Source organism: Ursus maritimus, unplaced genomic scaffold, assembly GCF_017311325.1.
Source record: "Ursus maritimus isolate PB19 unplaced genomic scaffold, ASM1731132v1 scaffold_18, whole genome shotgun sequence".
Lineage (NCBI taxonomy): Eukaryota > Metazoa > Chordata > Mammalia > Carnivora > Ursidae > Ursus > Ursus maritimus.
Genome location: NW_024424230.1, coordinates 13560814 through 13582998, shown reverse-complemented (window position 1 = coordinate 13582998; position 22185 = coordinate 13560814). Strand labels below are relative to the sequence as shown.

The following is a 22185-nucleotide window of genomic DNA, read 5'->3' as shown; positions in this document are numbered from 1 at the left end:
GAGGCCCCACGGGCACTGGCTTCTGATCCCAACATAGCCCTGGAGGACCCTGTTTCAGAAGAAAGCCTCCCTCCTAGGACCCCCTCTGCCACCCGCAGGACACCCCGTCCCCCCAGCGGACAGGAAGGGTTAACAGAAATTCCCATCACACAGGAGTCTTCTGCTGGCACACAGTTTATTTAACTGTCTGGTCCATTTTTATTACTCATGATACACCACTGTACAAGTGACTCATAAAATTGGATATAAAAGGAGGGTAGTATCATTTTTAATCCCTTTAATGTAATATAATGGGGCAATTAATCATTTATTACAACAGACAATTGAAAACCACTCAGAAAGAGTGTTCTCTCCTGCCTGAAACTTGGCAGTAAGGTTCATTACCCACAGTTTTCTGAAATCTTTGCATCTTTTAAGTCTTTGGCAAAAGAAACATCAGATAATTTAAATAAAGGGGTGTTGTTGTTGTTGTTGTTGCCGTTTTTGAAAGCTTCTTTGTTCAAGAAGACCCTAAGAAGCAAAGTGAAGACTGGGACCGCAGGTGAGGATGTCAGCCTTCTGGGATTTCACCGCAGCGGGACAGGGAAGGAATTATCTGCCAGCTACCCAGAAGGGAAGGCCCATGTCTAATCCATTACTCACATTTGGCAATCGCTCTCTCATCTCTACTGAGGACTTCAAAATATTTTGCAAAGGGAATTGAAACTTTATCATCACCCAAGGGATAGACCTAGTTCAGCTAAATTTGCAACAAAGTAGGGTAAACGAGCACATGGAAGACAGAGAGCACAGGAAGACGGAGCCAGTAGAGCCAGTCGGGCCACCCAGATTGGCCGGGTTCCCCACCCCGTGCCTTCTCCAGGCCTCAACCTGAGCAATCCCATTGCAGGCGCTCAGTGCAGGCGCATCAAGTCTCACTACCCTGAGCATATGCTAACTGGCTCCTTAAGGCTCCTCCAGGTCCCTGACCGACCCGCGCTGGTCCCTCCACTGTTCAGCCTCAGCTCAGAGAAGCAGCCGATCGGATGCTGCTGTCAGTAGCCACCGCACCGTCTGCGGGAGCACAGCCAAGGTGACATCGTGGCACGCAGCCAGTGGCTGCCCAGACGGATGCCATCAGTGTTATTTAGAAGGCTCCGGCTGCCATGACGTGCTCGTTGCCCAGCTGACCAAGTGAGGAAATTGGATCTGCTTAAGGCAAACTGAAAACACCAAAAACTAGCAAACCCATGGCAACACAGGGGGGAGTTGTTAAAACGACTTAAAAAAAAAAAAAAGTCTCTGGCCTTGTTGGTGTATCATGGATTCAAATGGCAAAGCATGGGAATGTTTCCAAAGAATTTTTGACTCAAGGATAAACAGCGGTTCCAAGAGTCTGTCCCTTCGGCAGCGGGGCCAGGGAGAGCTTCCAGTAAAGAATGTAATATACTGCATGAGTTGATGAGTCCTGCAGCTTTTTGGTGGTCTTTCAGTAGCCACCTCCTGCCACCTTTCATCAACAGGGGTGTGACAATCGGCAGGAAGACCCCAGAGCAGCGCGCTTTGCTTCCCTCGCTGCTGGGGCCGCCCTTGCTCAGGGCTCCAGAAGACCTCCCCGGGGTCAGCTGTGATGAGGTGTGCTCTCCGCCCGGGATCCTGGTCCCATTGTCCCTCCTGCCTTCCTCTATGTGACGCCTGCTGCTCAGGAGGACACAGCCCCTCCCTCCCTTGGGTTTCGGTGAGCAATATAATCTCTTCTACTTTGCAGTTCGTCAGTAATGTGTTGGGTGGCCACTGTGTGCCCAATCCATAGCAAATGAAAGACAAGGGTATAGTCGGTTCTGGAAAATGTCTCGTGTTACCCAGACCCACGTATTTTGTCTGGAAGCAGGCCCTGGTATTCAAATCTATTCACTTCCTAAATTTTGGAAAGTGAGAGCAAGAGATTGGATACCAAGGGGTGCTCTCTCTCCAAACTGGTCTATTTCAAAAAAAATTTTATCTAAATAATTCAGGTCCTGAGTAATGAAGAATTAGAGCATAGCAGACAAAGGAGGGACTGACACTTCCAAGAGAGCTAACAGACTAGCTTCCCAGCACAATATTAGTTATCTACCTCAGGCTTTATTTTCAACTTTAAAAAGCATTAGTTTGACTCTGAGTATATTTTTTTTAAAAATGTTTTATTGTTTCAAATATTAAGACAAAAATAACAGGTATATTAAATCTTTTAAAATAATGCAAAATTCCCATGTCCTCACAAACCAACCATTCCATTTGCCATATTTCCTACTAGTCTTCATTTATTTTATTTTATTTTTAAATTTAAATTTATTTTTCAAATTTAAATTCAATTAATTAACATATATTGTATTATTGGTTTCAGAGGTGGAGGTCAATGATTCATCAGTCTTATATAATACCCAGTGCTCATTACAACCCCTCTACTAGTCTTTTTTTTAAGTGTATTAACATTTTATATATAATTGCACAACATAGATGGACATGTATTATGCCTCCCCCCCCACTTTTACCTTAAATCATAAGCATCTATGAAAATTTCATACTTACAAATGCTTACTGATTCATGATATTCGGTCTTGTAAATATCCTACAATTTACCTATCATCATTTGCTGTTACAAACATCTATAATAAAGATCTTCATGTGTCTATCATTTCTTTTCTTTGGTGGACTATTCCATTAGGAATATTCCTAGTATTGGGATTATTTGCCTGAAGGGCATTTTTTTGTTATTTTATTGTTTTTGGTAAATTGAAATGTGTTTTGTTTAGAAAATTTCACAACAGCTTTCAAGGTCATGGGAGCATAAGGGTGTTGCAAAACCAAGGCTGGTGATCCTAGTGCCTGGCACCGAGTCTGCTCAGGCTATATCACTGGCATAGAGATATGCCAGGCTGACCTTTATACACAAAGGAGGGTTTTTAAAAGCAGACAGGAAAAAGAGACTTACAAGTAAAATAATACAGACATGGCATACAAATGACTAGACTACAAAAATGATCTTTTGCCTTCATTGATTTTTTTTCCTGCCATTGTACAGCATGTTATGAAAATGTCGTTGCCAGTTTTCGTTTATCTGTGACTCATCAGAAAATCTTTTCAGCACATTCAGGGCTAGCAGCGAGTCTTATAACTACCGCTCAGTAACTCTTTCTTGAATTGAAGGGAACTTAAGTTTTATAAGACTTCATTGCATTTTTTCCATTTCTGCAGTGGACATACAGCGTGAGCAATAAATAAACCATCGTTGCCGAAAGCACAGAGATTTGGGGACTACTTGTTACCACAGCATAACCTAGGTTCTCCGGGCTGAGACATCACTTGTCAAGTGCTGTCTTTAAAAAATGGCTGGATCCACAAAGGTACTTATGGTAACATTATTTATAATGGCAAAAGAAAAGAAACTGGGAATTATTGAGAACATAATGCAATTCTATCACTTTATCATATAATTAAAATTAGTGTCCATAAAGACTTCAAAATTACATGGAAAATCCTCATACTGTGAGATTTATTTTATTTTTAAAGATTTATTTATTTGAGAGAGCGTGCACACATGCAGGGGGCAGGAGCAGAGAAACAGGGAGAGAGAGTCCCAAGCAGACTCCATGCCAAGTGCAGAGCGGGATGCAGGGCTCGATCCCAGAACCCAAGATCAGGACCTGAGCTGAAACCAAGAGTCAGATGCTTAACTGACTGCACCACCCAGGCACCCCTGTAAGATTAACTTTAAAAGGAAGACAGTTACACACACACACACACACACACACACACACACACACACACAGAGAGTTAACGTGACATTTAACAATTATGTACATGGAAAAAGGATGAAAACAATGCAACTGGATAACAATGATAGCTTTCAGGCACCTGGGGCCCTCAGTTGGTTAAGGGGCTGCCTTCAGCTCAGGTCACAGTCCTGGGATCAAGCCCTGCATCCGGCTCCCTGTTCAGTGCGGAATCTGCTTCTCCCTCTGCCCTTCACCCTGCTCATGCTCTCTCTCTCTCAAATAAATAAATAAGTAAAATCTTAGAAAAAAAAATTAAAATAAAAAATCCCCAAAAAACAATGATAGCTTTCAAGTTGAGAGAGCTCCTTCTTTCTACTTTTTCTTCTTTCTACTTTTCTCAATTTCCTAAGTGTTTTTAAGAGCGTGCATTCTTTTTATATTTTGCAGAAGACCATTCTGCCTAGGGACTAGTTTTTTCTTACCTATTTCTCTTCTAGTCATTCATTCAACAAATATTTATCATTGAGCACCTCCTACGTGCTTCTCACAGTTCAGTGTGCCGGCACGCAATCACGAACAATGCTGACAGTGTTATTCTCGTTCTCAGAGAGTTTTCATTTTAATGGAAAATTATAAGCAGGAAATTACAGTGATAATTACTTATTTAAATTACTTTGAGACTTCTTAGAAGGAAAGGAAGGAGAGAGGTGTCTAAGTGGGAAATTTGACGTTTGTTTTTTTTTTAATGAGATGTTTAAAGATCGAGGCTATTCATTTTCTGTTTTAATTAAAGTCATCTGCTAACACTTTTTAAAAAATCTTCCATCACTGTTAGAGTTGTATCTGCTTTGCCGTTTTAGTTAATATTAATAGTTGTTATTAAGATATAGAAAATATTACTCAAATATACCATTATTAACTGGTGTCCTCATGAAGGACACCGATCATGGACATGTACAGTATGGGACAGATACTGGACTCCAAGTGCCATGGACATGTTCAGCTTGATCCTCTGAATTCAGAATCAAAAGCCAGACTCATAAAGGAGCAGAAAGGCATAGTCCCACTGGTGCAGGAAGTGGGGGGAACAGGATTTCCTCTGCGGCTCTTAGGGCTCTTACTATGTTCTCCAAAGCCAGAAAAGAAAATTGCTCTGATTAACAAATTTTTTCCTGAAAGAAGTATAAAACACTTACAAATAAAAAACTAAAAAGAATTAGTGGGGCACTCGCCCTGATTTTTAATAACCTTTATTGTTTTGCTGATTATAAAAAATAATATATGTCCTTTGTAGAAAGTATGAATAATGCAGAAAATTAAGAAAAATATAAAGCTCATCTGTAATCCTGCCACATAAAGATAACCACTGTTATTTTTATGGTGAACCTCTGTGCAGTCGTTCTTCCAGAGCAGAGCTTGGCAAACTTTTTCAGCGTGGTGCCAGGCGGTAAATATTTTCAGCTTTGTAGGCCTTATCTGTTGGCCTACCTCTGGCATCGCAAGAGAGCAGCCCTGCACAACACCTACATGAATGAGCATGGCTCTGTCTCAACAAAACTGCATTTACACAAACAGGCAGCAGGCCTGGTTGGGTCTCATCCATCATTCACTGACTGCCTATTCTAGAGCATTCCATTTGGGGAGGGACAAGCATGGACTTACAAATTCCTGTTTCCCCTCTCCTCTTTGTCATGTCCGTTGCCATCATCCTACTGGAGGGATTGCGTTACTGATCACTGTATTAAGCGTCAACAAGTAGTTACTGGAAGTCTACTGCTGTGCGTTTGAACCTGGGGAGTGGTGTGTGAGCCCGCCGCGTCCCTGCCCTCCTCGGGTTATAGGCAGTAGGAAAACCATTACAAATATGTAAGTAATAACAGGTGTGCCCAGGAGTACTGTCAGGTGCTCTGGGAGCAGATACCTGAGGGCCTAACCTGATTGGAGGCTCAGGGACAGCTTTCATGGGAGGGTCAACGAAGCTGTGATCTGAGTGGTGAGCGGGGGCTGGCTGGGCCACGTGCTGGGAGGGTGCCAGGAAAAGGGAACAGCCAACACGATGGCTGAAACGTGGGGTGGCCTGGATAGCCGGAGGAGCTGATGGGAGGCTCATGTGGCCAGAGCACAGAGCTACTGCACAGCCAGCAAGAGGCGTGGGCCGAAGCCAGGATGGTGTGCGGCTGTTACACGGCCTAAGGTACCACCTAAAGCATTTTGGGCTTGAGCCTGAATGAGAAGCCACTGAAGAGTTTTAAGCCGGGGAATCATGAGATCAGCACTATTTCAATGGATCCTGAACTCCACACCTTTACCCCTGGCCATTAGGAAATGTCCCTTTCAATCCTCTCTGTGCGTTGTTGCAGAATGATCTCTTGGGTATCCTCATCTTGTCCTCGCTCTGCGAAGGCCCTTTACTGGCACCACGATGGATATGTAATGAAGATTAGACCCCTGGGGCCGAAGTTAGGGCCACCAGATCTCTTGACATTTTTCCTTACTCTTCCTTCTCTTGAAACAAAATCGTTTGCTGTTTTCTGTCTATACCCCCTATTCTCCCACCTCCATGTTTTGGTTCAAGCTGGTTTCCCCATCTAGAATGGCCTTATTCCAAATTCCGCAACCTTGTCCTACTTCATATGTAGCCTCCCATGTCCCTGGTTCGTGTTCAGGTGTTGTGTGAACACCCGATCTCAAGAACAGAGAGGTAGCCCTCTCTCCACCAACCCATGAAACACGGTGCCTTCCCTTTCCACCCACATCATTGTGTGTCTTGTATTAGAGTCACTTGTGCATTTGCCTTATGTCCTTTCCTTGGTGGTGTGAAGGAAAGAGACATGGTCTCTTTAAAAAATAACAAGAGCAGCTGTTTGTAGAGAACTTTATGGCAGGCGCTGTGCTAAGTAACTCACGTATATTATTTTATTTCACGTTCACAATAACATGGAAGGCTTGTGATATTAGTATTACTATTTTATAGATGAACACTGCGGTACTTGCCCAATGTTATCAGGCAAATAAAAGATGGCGCTAGGATTTGAATCCGAGCTAGCCCGACTCCCAAGACTGCTCTTCTCTGCAGAAGTTTACATCACTGCTTAGCACTTACAGAGTTCTGGCCAGAGAGCAGCACCGTAAGAGAGAGTCATCAGAAATGCCTAAAGAACAATTCTGCCTAAAGCTTGACATTCCCTCACATCGCCTGCCTACCAATTTCATACTTAGCAGGGGTAGTGAACCTCTTTTTCTCATGAGGGTGGTGACTCACAGAAAAAGATCCATCAACGTTAAGGTTGCTAGGTTTAGCAAATAAAAATACAAAACAATGAATAATTTTTTCACATGTGCCCGAGATTTATTGCTTATCCGAACTTCAACTATAACTGGGCCTCCTGCACTTTACCTGGCAACCCCGATCAACAACTCGAGAAAAAGTAAAAAGAACCCCACCACTGTGCTCCCGAACATAATTAGGAGAAATAGAACTGGTTAAAACTTTCATTGTTTCTACAACATTTAATTTCCAAAACTTACAAAATTTAAAGCCTAACAGAGTTGATGTGCCAAGTTGTTACTAACATTTTAACGAAAATAATCTTTGCAAAGAATGTGGAAACTTTTAAAACACAGGAATGTATACGTATTAAAAAAAAAAAACTGAGAATAAAAATCACCTAAGATCTTGCCACCCAGAGGCGATCATTTATAATAGATGGGACATTTTCTTATGATTGGTATTTTAGCAGCATTCCACTGGGAAAGCTAAAATGGGAACAACCCGAACACAGCAGTGCTTCCTAGGCAGAGTGAGTATTTTCAGTCTATCTGCTTTTCAACAGGAAAATGAAGAATGTAAAATCTTATGCAACATACTGGCTCCCCTGCCCTGCACATACTTCCTTCAGGGAGGGAGCGAAGACAAGAAATGGGAAACAATGACAGAGAAGAGGGGGAAAGGGGACAGAGGTGGAGGGGGAGATGGAAAGGAAGGGGAGAGTAGCGCGTGACCAGAAGAGCAAGATGAAGAGAGACCCACGTCAGATAACAGCCCGTTTACCTGACTCAGGTCCTGGGAGCCGAAGAACAGAGGGCCAGAATGAAGCTCTGCTCCTATGTTTATTTGGTTGGGGTTTTTTAGAAGGGGGAGGGGCAGAGGGAGAGAGAAAATCCTAAGCAGACTCCTCACTGAGCGTGGAGCACAACTCTGGGCTCGATCTCACAACCCTGAGGTCATGACCTGAGCTGAAATCAAGAGCTGGACGATAAACCGACTGAGCCACCCAGGAGCCCTGTTGGTTTGGTGGGTTGTTTTTTTTTAATATATTTTTTAATGGAAGCACAACATATAGAAAAGTACACAACTTACAAATGCACAACTTGTTGAGTTTCCCAAAGTATACACACTAGTGGAACCACTCCCCAGAACAGAAAATAGGACATTCTCAGCATCTCCAAACCTTCCAGTACATTTCTTGTCTTCTCAGTACTGACCCCTCCGAAGGTAATCACTCTCCTGGCTTTTTTTTTTTTTTTTTTTAAGATTTTATTTATTTATTTAACAGAGATAGAGACAGCCAGTGAGAGGGAACACAAGCAGGGGGAGTGGGAGAGGAAGAAGCAGGCTGATAGCAGAGTAGCCTGATGTGGGGCTCGAACCCAGAATGCTGGGATCGTGCCCTGAGCCGAAGGCAGACGCTTAACCACTGTGCCACCCAGGCACCCGCACTCTCCTGGCTTCTACATAATGGATTAGTTTGCCTGTGTGTTTTGACCTATATATATACATTTATATGTAAATTAAACAAGATGTTACCATAAATATCCCTGGAGACCTAGCTTCTTTTGCTCGGTATTATGCTTTTGAGATACATCAATGTTGCTGGGGGTGGCAATAGTTCGTTTTCATTGCTACCACCATTTTCCTTTGCATGAGGACATCACAGCTCATTTACCACTCGAACTGTTCATGAATATTTGGGGTTGTTTCCAGTTTATGGCAATTATGAATAATGCTGCTATGACCATTCTGGAACATGTCTTTTTTAGTACACACACACATATGCATTTCTGTTGGGAATGTAACCAGGAGTGAAAATGCTGGATCAGGGGGTATGCATGTTTTCAACTTTAGCAGAAACTGCCAAACAGTTTTCCAAAGTAGTTTTACTGATTTGTGCTCTTACCGCATAGGAGAGTTCCAGTTGCTCCACACCTTCACCAGTTTGTAGTATTATCCGTTAGTTTTGTTTCTGTTTAGCCATTCTGATGGGTATAATGTGGTATCACATAATGGTTTTTTTTTTTTTAAGTTTTTTTTAGAAGATTTTCTTTATTTATTTGACACAGAGGGAGAGCACAAGCAGGGGGAATGGCAGGCAGAAGGTGACAGAGAAGCAGGCTCTCCGCTGAGCAGGGAGCCAGATGTGGGACTCGATCCCAGGACCCTGGGATCATGACCTGAGCCGAAGGCAGATGCTTAACCAACTGAGCCATGCGTGTGCCCCATGATGGTTTCAATTGGCATTACCATGATGACTAATGAAGTTGATCATCTATTTATGGACTTATCAGTCCTTTGCTCATTTTTAAATTGTTTTCTATACTTTTAAAAATTGATCTGTAGTTCTTTATATATTTTTGGAATGAGTATGTGCTTTGTAAAATATATGTATTACAAATGTCATCTCTGGCCATGTAACTTGCCTTTTCTTTCAATGGTTTCTTGGGTTGAACAGAAGTTCTTAACTATGATATGGCCTTTTCTTTATTATTAGTGCCTTTTGTTTCTTACTTAAGAAATCTCTGTCTATTCTTGGAGCACCTGGCTGGCTTAGTGGGTAGAGCATTTGACTCTTGATCTCAGGGCTGTGAGTTCAAGCCCCTGTTGGGTTGTTGGGTGTGATGTTACCTAAAATAAGAAGGAGAAGGAGTGGAAGAGGAAGAGGAAGAAGAAGAAATCTTTGTCTACTCCAAGGTTATGTGGTTTTGTGCTACATTATCCTCTAGAAATTTTATTATTTTACCTTTTATATTCATCCACTCATTGCTTTTTTTTCCAATTAGGTATATTTTGTTACTTCTTCCTTAAACATAGAAAAGACTTCACCAGTGAAGCCATTTAATCCTCGAGTTTTCTTTGAATCAAAGTTTAAATTCAGTTTCCTGGGTAGATATTAGATTCAAATTTCTTCTTTCATCTTATATCAGTTTGGGTAAGTTGTGTTTACTAGAAATTTGTCCATTTGATCTAAATTTTTCTTATTTGTTGGTACAAAGGTATTCATTATCTTTTATATTACCTTTTTTCAAGTCTATAAGATCTTTAACAATGTCCCCTTCTCAATCCTAATACAAGTGATTTGTGTCTATCCCTTTTTTCTTATTCAATTTTGATAGGAATCTATCCCATTTATTGTCTTGCCAAAGAGCCAGCTTTTGGCGTTGTTCGTTTTCTCTATTGTACAATTGTTTTTTATTTTGTGAATTTATACTCTTTATTTTTTCTTCTTCTACTTTCTTAGGGTTTAATTTGCTGTTCTTTTTTGAACTTCTTGAGATACTTGGGTCATTGATTTTCAGGCTTGCTTTTTTTCCTAATACATACATTTAAGGCTATACATTTCTTTCTAAGTACATCTTTGACTATATCTCATACCTTTGTTTCCATTCAATTCAAATTTTTTTAAAAAATTTCATTAAGATTCCTTTTTCTTTCTGTAATTCTCATCTGTGTTGGGGCAGAAGATGAAACAAGACAGACCATGGGTTGATAATTTTTGATACTTTTGGCAGGGCTGAAAGAGAAAAACCTCTCAACTAAGAATTTGAGATCTGGCAAAACTCTCTTTCTCAAATGAAAGAGAAATAAGATATTTCCAGATAAACGAAAACTGAGAGAGTTTATTGCTAGTAAACCTGCCTTACAAGAAATGCTAAAGGGATTCCTTCAGACTGTGATAAAAGGACACTAGACAGTACCTCAAAGCCATATGAAGAAACAAAGAACACTTACAGAGGTAACTACATAGCTACTATTATATTATTGTATTTTTGGTTTGTAATGTCTCATTATTTTTACATAAGGATAAACATATAGATCAATAAACTAGAATTGAGAGTATAGAAATAAACCCATACATTTGTGGTCAATTAATTTTTGACCACATTCAATGGTAGTCATTCAATAGTGGAAGAATAGTCTTTTTACCAAGTGGTGCTAGACAACTGGATATGAATATGTGAAAGAATACAATTGGAACCTACCTCACACCACAGGAAAAAAATAACTCAAAATGGATCAAAAACTTAAATGTAAGCACTAATAGCATAAAAATCTTAGAAGAAAACAGGGTAAATCTTCCTGACCTCAGATTTGTCACTGAATTCTTAGAAATGACACCAAAAACACAAGCAACAATTAGACTCCATCAGAATTAAAAACTTTCTGCTCTAAAGAATACTATCAAGAAAATGAAAATGCAAGCCATAGAATGGAGAAAACACTTGTAAATAATATACTTGATAAAGGCTTTGAAACCAGAATATATAAAGAGCTCTTACAACTTAAAAACTAAAGACAAATTACCCAACTTAAAAATGGGCAATGGACTTGAATAGACACTTCTCCAAAGAACATATACAAATAGCCAAAAGGACTTGAAAAGATTCTAAACATCTTTAGTTATTATGGAAATACAAATCAAAACCACAATGAGATACCACTTTCTACCAACTAGGATGACTATTATAAAACAAAACAAAATAGAAAATAAGAGTTGGTGGGGAGTGGAGAAATTGGAACCGTCATCATCGCTGGTGGAAATGTAAAATAGTGCAGCCAGGGGTGCCCAAGTGACTCGGTCGGTTGAATGTGTGACTCTTGATTTTGGCTTGGGTCATGATTGCAGGGGTGGTGGGACTGAGCCCCGTGTAGGGCTCCATGTTTGGCGTGGAATCAGCTTGAGAGTTTCTCTCTACCTCTCCCTCCCCCGCCCCTCCCCCAACTTGTGCGAGCGTGCACACACATGTGCTCTCCCTCTCTCTAAAAAAATTAAATAAAATCTTTAAAATTAAGTAAAATAAAATAAAATAGTGCAGCCACTCTAGAAAACAGTTTAGCAGTTCCTCAAAAAGATGAACAGAATTGCTACATGGCCTGCAATTCCACTCCTGATATATACTCAGAAGAATTGAAAACAAGTATTCAAACAAATACGGGTACATGAATGTTCATAGCAGCAGTATTCACAGTGGGCAGAAACAACACAGATGTCTGCCAGTGGATGAATGGATGGACAACAAAGGTGATATGTCTGTACAGTGGAAGATGATTTGGCCATAAAAGAGCTGTCATTGCACCAAATCTATGAATGTATTAAAAACATTAAATTATACACTTAAAAAATTTATACTCAGGACCCAAACTGAAGCTCATTCACTAATCTCTAAGTGATTGGCCTACAGCTTATTCTCACTGTTACCTCTGGGAGAGTGTGAAGGAAAAAGTGGTGCGTTGGGAGGGCATGTTTTGACAGGGAGCCTTAAATCAAAGTACTAACGCTCTGCATACATTTTCAGCATCAGCCCATGGGTCTGCAATCAGGTTTGGGGTCTCCTGGAATAGCAGCTGACTGTTTCCGAAGGGAAGGCTCATCAGCTTTGCCTTAAAGCCATTATAATCTCCTTTCAAAGCTGTTCAACTTCGAATCTGCAAGGAAAGTCTTGCAGTTAACAAGACTGATTGTGAAATATTTATAAGCCCTAATATAGCATTTACTCTGCTGTTAAGATATGTTGATAGTGTTAAGATTAGCTCAGGGCAACACTGCGTCACAAGGATCGTGGCAGACTTAATACATATAAGGTTTTTCTCATCTCACCCTCAAACGTTCCTTCTGCCTTTTAAAGTAAATATTCCTCCCTTGGCATTCTTTGATACTCTTCCCTTCCTTCCATTCCACAGCTTCTGTACTTAATGCTGCTTCCCCTCCACCAGCTCAGATCATTCCAATGCATCTGACGAGATCTCAGACTTTTAGAAAAGCGATTCTTGGAATGCCATCTGGCCAACCATTAGATGTGTCCAGACAGACACTTTGCGGATTATCTCCAGGAAGGAAGAAAAATAGAAGAGAGACTCAGAACTATTTATACTATTATACTGCAGGGTTTGGCCTGGAAAATAAGAAACTAGGGCTTTAAGGTTTTTGACTGAGTTTCTTCCTTCTTGTATTTCCTGAAGTTTAAATTATAACCATCTGTTCCAGAAGATATAAAAATCCTGAATTCCATCTTCTTCCACATTAACAGAATACTAACCCTTTGGGGAATCTTATGTTAATGGAGGTGCTCAATAATGACTATACTAAAATCACAGTGTAAAACAAGCACCAAGCTCATTACCTGTCTACCTCATTTGCCTCTTGAATCTAATGATGAAGGGGGCATCTATCTCCAAGATGTGTCTTCCGAGGTGAATGTTTGCCTGTGTGCTGACGCTGACAGGTTTTTCTGCTCCTCTGCTGATGGTGTTGAGGAAGAAGAGGATGATAATGGTGGTAGAAGCTCTCTTTCCTCCAGTTCTTATTAGAGGCCATTATCCATTTGGGCGTATTCTTTTACTCATTCTTAATTCTCAAAATATCCCCAAATCATTCCTAGTTGATTCAAAGGCATTTCACACTTGGTGATTAATTTATTTTGCTTTCATTTTTACAGCCTATCAGACACTATCTGTGTGAAAAACACCTCTCTAAAATTCACCATCTACAATGAATCGCATCCCGTTCCCCACTCTGTCACCCCACAGCCCCAATTTCGCGAGTAATTCTCGGTACCTTTCCAATAAGCTGGAGGGAAAACATGACATTACAGCTGCATAAATAACCTTTTCTGTGGCACAGAGACTCATTGTGTTCCTTTTAGTTAATGTGCTAGACTCCAATTTTCTCTCTCAATAGGCTTTCTCTATTCTTCTCTCAAAAACACTTTCCCTTCTTCTTCCCATTAATAAACCTTCATAGAGCATCCACTGTTTTCTAAACACCGTACTGGGGACTGGAGATGGGGAGGTAAACAAAATCTGGTTTTTATCCCAGAGTAACCAAAATCCAATGTTAACAGGCCATGTGAACAAATACCTACAACACAATGAAACAAGAGCCTTAGGAGAAAAGAGTTGAATGGCAGGGAAGAGGAACGGCCTCCAGAGAACATAATCTACCATGGCTGATTTCCTAGTATTTGATGATGAATTTTTTCTCTTACCATTTCATGTACCTTCAAATCTCTGTTTTCAATGCTTATCTTTTTCATCTTCTCTTATTATAACACTACCTTTTGGGATCTCACAGATAAATATAACCTTTTATTGCGTCAGTTGGATCTTTGGATTGGAAGCAAAGAGAAGGCTTTGGAGTGTGCGGTAACGCGGCATCTTGTTGGTGAAAACTCTTGCAGGCGTTGCTGGGAGCTGAGGCAGCCCCGCAGTGTCGCACACCCTCGCGGTAAATATGCCTCAGTGAGTCAGAAGGCACGGGGCGGTGGGGGGGGAGTCTTCCCTCGAGCCACCAAGAGAAAAGAGAAAGAGAAGGTTTGGAAGGCTAGTGAGCTTATATTCACGTGTCCTTCTAGAGAACAGCAGGACACACTGATACAATTTAAGGACGGCGTCACTGCCGAGGCGAGGCGTTTTTAAGAAGTAAAACGAAAAGCAAGTGATGCCGCTCAGCACAGCCCTCCTTTCTATTCGGACCCAAGGCCAAGGGCGAGGCCAAAACACGTTGTCTCAGAGCTGGAAGTAAGCAAATGCATTAAAGTGGTTGTCTGGGGGCCAGGAGATGGAGGGTGGCAAGCGAAGAGAGAAATGTATTAACTTGAGAAAGATCAGGGCACAGGAAATTTCTTTTTCTCTTGAGAAGGTAATCATGTTCTTGCCTCAGAGGAGTAGGTAACAGCTCATTTTGAGGGAAACTGAATGAATGGAATACTAGAAAGAATTTTCTGGAAAGTGTTTAAGGCTTGGCTGAATGAACAGCATGATCCACACTTGGGGTGAAAAGTCGTTGTTCCACGGTACCTGTGGGTACCTGAGGGTACCTGAGGGGTTTCAGTTTGAGAAGGAGTCTTTGCACCAACTGGGTGTTTCAAGTAATCTGGTGAGAGGCCTCTGGGAAAGAGCCAGTAAGCGTAACTATTTTTAAAAGTTAGTGTCAAAGGTGATGGGTGTGTCTGGACACAGCAAGCTCTCTGTCCCTTGGGGCCAACCATCCTTGGGGCCAGCCACCAGAGTGCTCGTATACTTGCGGTGAGAAGCCAAAAGGGGTGTTTCGCTGCAACCAGGAGCACATGCAGTTGGCTGGGGATGATCCCTAGAGGTTGAAAAGGGCAGAGATGCTTGGCCCCTGCCGCTTGGCAGCTGGCAGCTCTCCAACCTCAGCTGCGGGGCCAGCCCAGGCTGGGGCACTCTGCAGTCTCACGCCAGCTCCTGGGGACACTTACGCGGGTGGAGGCCCCATGGGACAGGAGGACACAAGAGCCAGAAGGCTTTGGGAAGCACCAGGAAGTCCTTGAATGCAACAGGCCATGAGACCTGAGAGCTGAGCTCCCGAGGAGGGACTTCCCATAACAACGCCAAAGAGATTTTGTCCACCCTGTGTTAGTGAGATATTTCCACCCTGGCTGTCCAGCATGGTGTCCCCAAGCTTGTCTGATTGCATGCTCCATCAATAAGGCATTCGAGCATGCATCCCTGTGTGCATTTCTTTACTTCTAAATTATAGACATAAACTCCTATATGGTATGCATATTATGAAGCAAACTCAAAAATAAAAATTACAGAAGAATGAAATAAAAACTAAGATATAAATAGAAATTCTGTTATTTCCTTCTGTTGGAGTTCCTTATGCATCCTATAGGGTACATAGGCCCACTTTGAAGGTCTCAAGAGGTGGTAGGAATCATCTGGTGGTGACTAGCTAAACAGTCCATTATCAAACCACTCTTCTTTCATCAGCATTTGTGACATCAGGAGCTTAGGTGATATTGGCTCAATTCTCACTCAAAAGTGTCATAGAAAAGTCACCAATTACCAAAGGAGTGAAGTGGTGTATGATTTAAGCTCACCACCATGCCCAGCGGATTAGATGTTGTTTCATATACAAATAAGCTCAGTCCTGACCTATAGACAAAGGAAATGAATGGAAAAGTTAGGGTAATAGCTGTGAACTCATTGGAAGAAATAAGGCCTGGAGAGTCATTATATATAATTTCTCAGGTTCTGCTTTCTCTTTCCATTACTCCTGAAAGGCACTTTAATGGTACTAATTACATCTCTCTATTAAGCGTTTTATCTGGTCCTCTATAATTAAATTGTGGTTATTAAGGACAAATATAAGAAGGCTGATTTTCCTCTGGTAGTTATTTCCAGAAGATTTGCTCAGTTTAAAAATCACTCCCTTTAAAAATTACTATGTCTAGTTTTGGAGTGTCCCATGAAATAGAAACATTGACATCTTTTTGAGTCTATCTCAAGTCATTATGATTCTTAGTTATTGAATTGAGTTCTAGAGAGTCATGTGCAATTACACATGAACTTTGCCAATGTTGCGCTAGTCTGTTATTTCTCAAAGTAGTAGTGGGATTTTAGAATGATTAAATTACTGTTAAGCTGTGGCCTCCTATTTTTCTTATGGACACAGTATGTGATGGTGGCGTCTTTGGCATCTACATAAGATAGCACCAAGATGTTATCTGTGCAAGTAACATGCTTACTGCTAAGGATTCAGGGAGAAGTTTTCAAAACATAATCAAGAGACAAAAGACATACCATTAAAATTTATTACAAAGTAGTTTGATAAATCACCATTCATTCACAGATCAAGCTCCCCAATGGTACAAATTTTGTTTAGTTCATTGTTATATCCCTAGTGCCTAAAATCATTCCCGGCACAGAAGAGGCCTTAGTGAATATTCGTGGAACGAGTGAATGAATTTATAGAAGACGCAAAGCCAAAACATTATTATCAATAGAGATCTATAAATTCGCCTAAGGAACAAAGAACAACTATCTTTGGGGGGGAATATGTAAGTGAGATCATTATAATCTTTAAAAAATGAATGAATGAAACAGAAATGTTAATGAGAAATGAAACTTTAAAATTTCCTTTCGAACTATGCCCAAGGAAAGCTTGATTGTGGCCCAATGTTTAATATACACATTAGGAAGGGTAATATATTCTTATAATATGATAATTTTTCAAAAATTTCTAAAAATGCATCCGAACTAATATTATGCAAATTGTGGCTATGGGTTAGGAGATCCTGGAGTAAAACTCTGTCAGAGAAGAATGTGATTTGCCTCTGAGAGCTCCTGGACACAAGGGAAAGAGGAATGGCAGCCCCTCCTTGATAGATTTACATTGAGCACTGCAGGGGGCCCTGAGGCTACAGAGCAGACATTGAATTGGTCCAGAACTCAAAGATCTCATAATTAAGCAAAGCAGCAGGTGGGGGGGGGGGTGCTAGGCTTGTGTGAAAATGTGGATATATCTGCACAGACAGCTGGCTGGCTCTGGCACAGGAGCCCAGGACACGTGCACCCACGCATCTGAGTGGACCTGCCATACAAGGAAGGAGGGGAATGGCTTTCAAGGGACAATTGTGCCTGAAGCTATGCAACACACAGGATGGGCATGAGAAAGATGCATTAGTCTGCTCAGGCAACCATAACAGAAGAGCAGGCTGAGTGGCTTAGACAGCAGAAATTTACTTTCTCACAATCTGGAGGCTGAAAGTCAGTGATCCAGGTGCTGGCAGGGTTGGTTTCCTCTGAGGCCTCGAACCGTGGCTGGCAGATGGCTGCTGTCTTGCTGCCTCTTCATGTGGTGGTCCCTCTGTGCACGCACAACTCTAGTGTCTATCTGTGTGTCCTGATCTCTCCTTCTTATGAGGACACCAGTCAGATGGAATTAGGGCCACCCTCAGGGTCTTATTTTAACTTAATCACCTCTTTTTAAAGACCCTATCTCCAAACACATCACAAATGGAGGTAGTGTGATAGAGCCTTCATTGTATGAATTTTATGGGGAAGACAATTTCAGCCTGTCACAGGGTGTAAATTAGCAGTTCTCAAAGTGTGATGACATGGTCCCCTGGGTTTCTCCAAGGCACTCTCAGGAGGTCTGCAAACTCAGAATTATTGTCATAATAGTGCTAAATGTTAGTTGCTATTTTCACTGTGTTGCCATTTGCACTGATGCTACACAAGGGGGGGAGGTCAAACTGCTGCTGCCTTAATCCAAAGCATGGCCCTGGCCCCAGGCTGCACCAGCAGTCATGCATACTTCACTGCTGTCCATGGTAGGTTTAAAAAAAAAAAAAAAAAGCCAGTTTTTTTTCCATAAGAATGTCCCTGGTAAAGCAGTATAAACTAGTAATTTTATTGAATCTTCACCTTTCCCTGTGTCTCTTGACTAGTCTGTGTGATGAAACAGAAAGTGCACACAAAGCACTTCTACAGCCATCCAACGGCCATGGTGATGTCAAGGAAAAGCACTTGTACAGTTGTTTGAGTTGTGGGCTGAACTAACTGTTTCTCCATGGAATACTCTTTTTACTTGGAAGAACTAACTGGCAACTAGGGTTATTCAGACTTGACTGCTTGGCAGACATTTTCTTGAAAATGAACCAAGTGAGCTTGTCACACTGAGGAAAAGCAACAGTATTTGTATTTGTTTCCTTTGAGCTTTTATAAGCAAAAATTAGATTTTAAAAAATCTTGTATCAGGCATCATAAATTTGACAGCTTCCTAGTACTTAAAGACTTTTCAGATGAGATTGGTGCTGAAATTGTATAATGAAGTGGGCCAATATTTGGACGATCGCCACAACTCAGTGAACCAATATTTTCCAAATAGTCAATGCATGATGTTATAAAATTATGCACGGGCATGGATGAAAGATCCTTCCAAAGCGCGAGAAGGACCGATGGACTAATGCAACTGACTGGGGAAATTTCACTGATACGGTTTCAGATTCCACATTGCATCTAACCTTAAGAAACTGTTCTTGTCTACTTTTGATGAGGTTGCAAAGAAGAATATCCACAATTGTATGAAAAAGCTATGAAAATTCTCCTCTCTTTTCCAAACACATATCTGTACGAGGCCAGACTTTTCCCCCTACATACTTAAACTCAAACAACATATTACAACAGAGTGAATGCAGTAGCTGTGAGAAACCAGCTGTTTGATAGTAAAGAGATGTTAAGCCTGATATTGAAGAGATTTGCAAAAATGTAAAACAATGCCGCTTTTCTCACCAACTGTTTTTGGTTTTGGAAAATACAGCTATTCTTCATAAACATATGTAATTTATGTTAACTAATGGTGGATTTATTGCTTTTAAATGATTCAATCCTTTAAAAAATTATAGTACAGTAAACAACTATGGGGCTATAACTCACCTAAGCCAGAGCCCTTTGGAGTTCCAACAAATTTTAACTATAAAGAGGTCAGGGCACCTGGGTGGCTCAGTTGGCTAAGTGTCTGCTTTAGGCTCAGGTCATGATCTCAGGGTCCTGGGATGGAGCCCCACTCGGGCTCCATGCTCAGCGGGGAGCCTGCCTCTCCCTCTCCCTCCAACCCATGCACTCTCTCTCTCTCTGCCAGATAAATAAATAAAATCTTTAAGAAAAAAAAAAGTATAAAGAGGTCTTATGGCCAAAAAGTTTGAGAACCACTACTGTAAAGATACAACTTCCCCCCAAAAAACAAGCTGTGGAATGTGTGGCCCTGATAGCAAAAGATGAACTGGAATTATAAGAAATTTAATTGAGCAAAGGCATCCACCAGGCTGCCGGCAGCACACAGCTGCCCACTGTGATGGGCTTCACAAACTGTGGACCTGGACGCGTGGGCCTGTTCAGATCTCCGATCTCTGTTATCAAGGTGTCTGCTACAAACCAGGAGCAGAGATGATTACATGCAGAGAATAACTGAGTATTAAAGAGATTAAATGAAAGCACGCCTGGGTGGCTTAGTCAGTTAAGTGTCTGCCTTCAGCTTGGGTCATGATCTCAGGGTCCTGGGATCAAGCTCCGTGTGGGTCTCCCTGCTCAGCAGGAAGTTTGTTTCTCCCTCCCCCTCTGCCCCTCCCCCCACACTTGTGCTCGCTTGCTCGCTGTCTCTCAAATAAATAAATAAAATCTTTAAAAAAATAAAATAAAAATAAAAAGCTTATATCAACATGTGCCGATGTGATCCAGGACTGGGGCTTTGGGCTAGGATGAGAAGAGGAAGCAAAGAGAGGCCCAAAATCTACATACTGAGAAGTGGAAGATGCTTTTGATTAGAAAGAATAGGATGAAACTATGAAAGACTTGGAAAATTAAGGAACCGAACCAAAAGTAATCTTAAAATTTGAGCTGGAAGAGAACTTCAACATTATCGAGTTTCATGGTGCTATTTTAGGATGAGGAATTTAGATGAGGAATATCAGGCCCAGGGATAAGGTGACTTGCCCAAGGACAACATGTCAATTTGTGGTAGATGGGGCTCTTGATTCCCAGCAAAGACAGTCACTCATTCTTAACTCACACATGGAGATCAAATTGGGACCTGTTGCAATAAGTTACACAAGCCATTATAGCCCCTGGGTGTGAAGAGTGAGGTTCATTCCATTCCATTGCCTGGGGAATGATGACAGCACTGTTGCAGAAACATTCACCTGGAAGAGGAATGCAGGAAGACCTTGGAACTAGGTGTCTCAGTCCATTCAGGCTCCAATAACAAAGTACCATAGATTGGGTGACTTACAAGCAACAGATGTTTATCTCTCACAGTTCTGGAAGGGGGAAGTCCATGATCAAGGCGCTGGCAGCTTCCTCTTCTGATGAGGGTCTCCTTCTCAGTTCATAGACAGCCCTCTCCCTGTGTCCTGACGCGGCAGAAGAAAGGAGGGAGCTCTCTACGTCTCACAAAAGAGCCCTAGTCCAGTTCATGAAGCTCCATCCTCAGAACCTAATCGCCTCCCAAAGGCCTGCCTCCTTTTTTTTCTCTTCCAAATTTTTATTTAGATTCTAATTAGTAAACATCTAGTGTAATAATGGTTTCAGGAGCAGAATTTAGTGATTCACCGCTTACACATGACACCCAGTACTCATCATAATAAGTGCCCTCCCTAATGCCCATCACCCATTCAGTCCATCCCCCACCCATCTCTCTTCATCAACCCTCTGTTTGTTCTCTATCATGAAGAGTCTCTTATGGTTTGCCTCCCTCTCTCTCTTTCCCCCCCTTACCCTATGTTCATCCATTTTGTTTCCTAAATTCCACATGTGAATGAAATCATATGGTATTTGTCTTTCTCTGACTTATTTCACTTAGCAGAATACACTCTAGTTTCATCCATGCTGTTGCAAATGGCAAGATTTCTGCTTTCTGGTGGCTGAGTAATATTCTGTTGTGTATATACACCGCATCTTCTTTATCCATTCATCAGTGGATGGACATTTGGGCTCTTTCCATAGTTGGCTATTGTTGATAATGCTGCTATAAACATTGGGGTGCCCATACTCCTTTGAATCTGTATTTTTGACCTAATCACCTCCCAAAGGCCCCGCCTCCTAATATCATCCCATTGGGGATTAGGATTTCAATATAAGAATTTGGGGGGAGACAAATACTCGGTCTATGGCACTAGGGTTAGACAGACGGTTGAAGTCCTTGACTCTGATACTGGCAGTGGGACTGGAGAGGAAGGGTTAAATCTGAAACACAGGAATTAGTGACAGGTTGGAAATTGAGGTACAGCCTCAGAAGCACTCAAAAATGACCTCCAAGGCTTCTAGTCTCCAGTGTTTGAAGCTTAGCTGTTTTCTGATTGCACCTTGTTCAACAACTGGTTATAATTCTTCATACACCTCACAACAATTTTTTTTTCAGTTAAATTCCACAAAAATATATTGTTTAACTGCCTTCTCCCTCCATTTTTGTTTTTCTCCTAAATTGCTTCCTGTTATTTGACCTACGGTACCATCTATATCACTAAGAATGTCCATAGGACAGTTACACATCAATGAGATGAAGAATTAAGATAAATTGTCAGTTAATTTAAAGAAGAGTACTTTGCATGAATGTTTCATGAAGGCTTCTGGGGAAGGCAGTGGGCTGGCTCTTCCGAGTGGTTGCCACGCTGATGTCTGCTTTGGCGATAACATCACGGGGATCCTTAAGTGAAAACAAAGGAAAACCTTTGTTTATATCTAACATCACCAAAGCTGTATTGCAGAGTAATCAACTGGTGAAAAGGGTGCTCTAGAATGAGAGCTAGGATTCTCTTCATGCAAACTGCTGCACTTTTTATTCTAATGCTGACAAAATGCGCTGCACTCATTATTGCTTTGCATTTTGTAACATTTATAAACCTTATTTTGGATACAAATAATGTATGGAAT

At 41.4% G+C, this 22185-nt stretch overlaps 1 long non-coding RNA gene across 1 annotated transcript in view; it reads left to right on the top strand.

Moving 5' to 3' along the window:
* The first annotated feature begins 706 nt into the window (after positions 1-706).
* The window catches only part of LOC103675895, a 35539-nt gene continuing 14060 nt past the window's right edge, over positions 707-22185 (top strand). The window contains exons 1-2 of the long non-coding RNA XR_571940.2: positions 707-1717; positions 3217-3365. This is a non-coding gene — a long non-coding RNA (uncharacterized LOC103675895). The remainder of the gene's footprint in view (positions 1718-3216; positions 3366-22185) is intronic.